Source organism: Marmota flaviventris, chromosome 10 (assembly GCF_047511675.1).
Source record: "Marmota flaviventris isolate mMarFla1 chromosome 10, mMarFla1.hap1, whole genome shotgun sequence".
In the NCBI taxonomy this organism is placed as follows: Eukaryota; Metazoa; Chordata; class Mammalia; order Rodentia; family Sciuridae; genus Marmota; species Marmota flaviventris.
Window position 1 is genome coordinate 27,104,588 of NC_092507.1, and position 5,396 is coordinate 27,109,983.

Genomic DNA, 5,396 nt, shown 5'->3' on the forward strand with positions numbered 1-5,396 from the left:
AGGGCGGTTGTGGAGAGACTGGAGGTGGAGCCTCATCCAGCCTGTCTCCAGACTCTGAGATTCTCCTTCTCTGCCTGTGATTCCTCTTGAGGTTGCTTTCTCTTTGGGACTATCCTCAAAGTGTCATCAGTCCTGAATTAAGGGTGGGGGTGGGGACCATCTATTGATCTATGGAGTCTCCTCCTTGCTCACATTGGAACTTAAAAACTCCTTGGGAGTGTAGCACTAGACCTTGGGTTTAATTCCCAACACAAAAAGAAAAAAAGAAAAATATTCCTTATACAGATGATCTGAGGGCTCTCATTTTCAAATTCCAATCCCTCCCCATCACTTCTAGGGATCAGGACATTTAGCAACATCAGGTAGCTGCTCCCCCCCCCCATCTCTTTCTACCTGGAAAGAACACTGCAGGGTCGGCTATCCTTCCCTATCAGGGGCTCTAGACAAAGACTCACCTCACAAAGAGTTGAATCTACTTAGTTCTGAATCTGAGTTCCTCCTCACTTCAATCCTTCTCTGTTATTTTCCCTCCCATAGAGCTAAAAGGAGGGATGCAGCTTGTGTCACCACTGCCCTAGCCCCAGTCCCAAGCAGTGAGCCCTAGAGGCTAAAGCTCTCCAAGAAAGCCAGTTTGGATTAGAGACCCCTTTCTTGCAGCAGCACCTTGGGGGTGGGGTGGGGTGGGAGTGAAAATCTCATGTCTGTTCTTTCCGATGTCCCCCAGATGGCCCCACCCACTTCCTACTTTGTGGGTGTGGAGGTGGCATCCAGAGCCTCAGCCTGAGATTCATATCTGTGAGTAAAATCTCCCAGTGATTTCCTTCACCTCTCCATCAGGTTCATCCTGGATTTTGTCTTGCCAAACATAAGAGATTCTTGCTGCTGCCCTCCCCCTAGGGGGATCAGGAAGGAGACCTATTTCTGATCCTCACTTAGGGATCTGCCCCCAGCCCCAGCCCAGCCTGGTAATAAGATTAACTCTGCCTGTTTCTGTGGAGGAAGAGGGGACTGCCCTGGGCTGCAGAGGCAACAGAGTTCCCTGCTCCTCACTGAAGAGGACAGGGTGAGTGTTGGTGTTTCAACACCTGATATTGCATGATACCACATTTCCCATTCTCTGGGATGTCTAACATTTGTGGGACCAAGTGGAACCCTCAACTACTGTCACCTAGTCCCAAACCCAGAGATGACAACCATATGACATCCATCTTCAACTCTCAGTTGCTGGGGCCTGAGACCTGCTGGGGATCTGCTGGAGACAAAGGAAAGGCATCTACACCATCTGTCTACTGTGATTACATCAAATCAGGGGCATTCTTGCTCTCCTGGCTTCCCCTAAGCCATCCTCCCAGGCTGCCTGCGGGTACATCAGTTGTGCAGGAAGCCTTCCGGAGCTAGCCTAGAGGACTGGCCCTCAAGTTGCCTAACTCCCAGATGCCCTGCAGATATCCTGCATCAGTGTCTTGTGAGGGGCTGCAGGAATCTCAATCTGGGAGGGAAGGGTTTGTCAACCTTGGCACCTATTATGGTTTGGATGTAAGTTGTTCCCCTGAAAGCTCATGTGTGAGAAAATGCAAGAAGGCTTAGAGGAGAAATGACTGGGTCATGACAGCCTTAACCCAATCAGTGAATTAATCCCCCTGATGGGATTAACTGAGTGAAAATTGAAAGCAGGTAGGGTGTGGATGGAGGAGGTGGGTCCCTGGGGGCGTGCCTTGGGGTATATATTTTGTATCTGGGCAAGTGGAGTCTCTCTGCTTTCTGACCATCATGTGAGCTGCTTCCCTTCACCACTCTCTTCCACCGAGATGTTCTGCCTCACCTCAAGCCCTGAGAAATGGAGCTGGCGGTCGATGGACTGAGACCTCTGAAACTGTGAGCCCCAAAATAAACTTTTTCCTCTCTTAAAATTGTTCTGGTCAGTTGTTCTTTTAGCCACAGTAGCAAAAAAAAAAAAAAAAGCTGATGGGGCTGGGGATGTGGCTCAAGCAGTAATGCGCTCGCCTGGTATGCGCTGGGGGCTGGGTTCAATCCTCAGCACCACATAAAAATAAAATAAAGATGTTGTGTCCACCGAAAACTGAAAAATAAATATTAAAAAAATTCTCTCTCTCTCTCAAAAAAAAAAAAGCTGATGAAAACGGCACCATTGGCATTTTGCCCTTGGTAATCTTCATTGTTGGGGATGGGCCTTTGGGGTTGTAGGATGCTAAGCAGCACCCCTGGCTGTCACTCATAGATGACAGTAGCACTCCCAGTGTGACAATCCAAACATCTTTAAGGCTTTAACTGGGTGTGGTGGTGCATGCCTGTAATCCCAATGACTTGGGAGACTGATTGCAAGTTCAAAGCCAGCCTTAGCAATTTAGCAAGACCCTCTCTCAAAAATAAAAAACTTTAAAAGATTTGGGAATGTAAACAAAGTCTTTAAACATTGCCAAATGTCCCCCTGCATGGGGGTGGTTACCCTTGATTGAGAACCACTGACACAGGCTAATAATACCACATACTACCTCTTTTCAGTGAGCTCCCCCAGTTCTTTTTTCTTTTGTATTACTGGGGATTGAATTTAGGGTTGCTTAATCACTGAGCCACATTCCCAGACCTTTTTTATATTTTATTTAGAGACAGGTTCTTGCTGAGTTGCTGAGGCTGGCTTTGAACTCACGATCCTCCTGTCTTAGGGCTGGGATTACAGGCTTGGGCCACCACACCTAGCCCAGAGCTCCCCCAGTTCTAAGGCCTGCTTGCCCTTCTTCTGTTGAAGAATCGCTTGATCTTGATTAGCTCCCAGGATCTGTGTTTCCAAGTTAGTGGCATTTAAGCCCTCCTATATAGGCTATCCCTGGCTTGTGTTTCATCTTCAGTACCATTTCCCCTGCTATTCCTTTTTTTTTTTAAATTTTTTTAGTTGTTGGTGGACCTTTATTTTATTTTATTTATATGCAGTGATGAGAATTGGACCCAGTGCCTCACATATGCTAGACAAGCACTCTACCACTTAGCTACAGCCCCAGCCGAGCTCCCTGTTATCTTGAGCTTTAGCCAATGTGGGTGTCTCCCCATGCCCACCTATCTATCTGTAGTCCTGCAATAACCTCAAGACCAGGGGTGAAAGGTGGGGAAAGAACCACCCCAGAGGATACTCCCCCTGTTGGGTTCTGTCCTGAATTTTCTGGAGTCTATCCATGGCCTGGCTCAGAGTGGCTTGTTCAGCCCTGAAAGATGCAGGTCCTGAGGATTTTGACCTCACAAAGGACAGTCATGGATTCCATTATCCAAATAGTCCCCTCACCCTGCAGATGGTACAACTAGCAAAAAGATAGGGGATCTGTTTCCCATTTTTGCCTTCAAAGCCCCCTGCATCATCAAAGTCATCATAATCATATTTATTAATACTTCCTTTTCTTTCTTTTTATTTTGGTATTGGGAATTGAACCTAGGGGCACCTTACCACTAAGCTACATCCCCAGTCATTTTTATTTTTTATTTTGAAACAAGGTCTCGCTAAGTTGCTGAAGGTCTTGCTAAATTGCTGAGGCTGGCCTCAAACTTGTGATACTCCTGCCTCAACCTCCCATCATTGAGATTACAGTCATGTACTACCTTGCTGGGTTTATTGAGCACTTCCTATATGCCAGGCTCTATGCTAAGCAGTTCATAAATTGTCTTATTTAATTTTTATTTTTATTTTTTGGTACTGAGGATTGAACCCAGGAGCACTTAACCACTGAGCCACATCCTCCAGCCCTATTTTGTATTTTATTTAAAGACAGTTCTCACTAAATTGCTTAGGGCTTCACTGAGCTTCGCTAATTTGCTGAGGCTGGCTTGGAACTCTGAATCCTCCTGCCTCTACCTCCTGAGTAGCTGGGATTTCAGGCATGCACCACCGCGCCCAGCTGCTTTATTTAATCTTTATAACCATCCCATGCTACTTCATGGCACTATTATTTTCCTGATTTTATAGGTGAGCAAGTTGCATTTCAGAAAAGTTAAATCACTAGCTTAAGGTTACCAGCTTCTGTTGCTGGCCTTCTATCATCATTTTTCTCTAATGTCGTTCCATCCCCAAGCCCCCAGTTATTCCCATGTTCCAGGACAGGAAGCTCCCAGGTTGCCTAAGACTCTGGTCCTTTTGTTCCCCACCCTCCCTTTATAGCTGCTCTCTGGAATTGTTTAGAAGAAGGGGACCTGGAGGGCAGAGGTTGTAGCTCAGTAGTAGAGCGCTTGCGGTAGCACAAGTGAGGTACTGGGTTGGATCCTCAGCACCACATAAAAAAATAAATAAAATCAAGGCATTGTGTCTATCTACAATTAAAAAAGATTTTTAAAGAGGTGGGGGATTTGGCCGGAAAGGGGGCCCACAACTCACTGGGCCTAATCTCTGGACAATGAAGAACCAGAGAAGTGACCTTCTGGAGGTTAGGACAAAGGGCAGGGACAGGGTGGGCAGAGTCCAGCTGCCCCTCCTCCTTCCTCCCTTCAGTCAATCCCTGCAGCGGCACCATCATCGATCCACCTTCTCAGCAAGCTCCCCACACTGTCCCAGTCTGGGCCTAATTTGGCTTGAGGCCCTCACCTCTGGCATGGACAAGGGGATTGGGGAGCTCACTCCAGAGGCCTGGGAAGCAGACCTACCTTGAGGAGGGGTGTCAGGAGGGATTCACCACTTCCTCATCAATAAGCCCAAGGGGAGAAATCCTGGGAACTGGGGTGGGGGTGGGGTATCTTCTGGTTAGGGTGGGGGAGGTTCAGGGCCAGGACCACCCAGTTAGGAGCAGAAACGACCCAGCAGATTAGAGACCTGGATAAAGCAGCCGTCCAGGGCTGTAATTACCCCAGAGGAACCGGGAAGACACCAACCCTAGGATGTAGGAGGAAGGGCGGCAGCAAGGCGCCCAGGTCTCTCCCCATCCCAGCCATCACCAGAAAAGAGAAAGCGTAACCCTTGAGAGCTTTCTTTGCTACCTGCCTTCAAGCCACCCGACGTCTCCCGGATGAATTTAGATTGAGGTGGGTTTGGAAAAGAATTTAGACTCGATGCTGCCCACTCAACCCCAAGCCATAGCCCCCAGAATCCAGCGTAGGATTGCGAGTTCCCAGCCCCACTCCCCACTCCTCGGGTCCCAGTGGCGGGTGAGTCACCCGAGCGCTCCCTACATAGACTTCTCGCGCGGTGGCGCGTACCAACGCGGGACCGCAGGGGGAGGCAGCTCGGCCGGCGTCCTCCCAAAGCTGCGGCGCCCCCTCTGCGTTGGTCACGGAATGGAGGTCCCGAGGTTTTGAGCGCCGCGACCCAGGGCGGGGCGGGGCGGGCAGGGTGGGCCTGTGGTGGCTCTGTCCCCAGACTCTTCAGGGACGTCTCTCCCTGCATTGCATTTGGTACGCTCCAG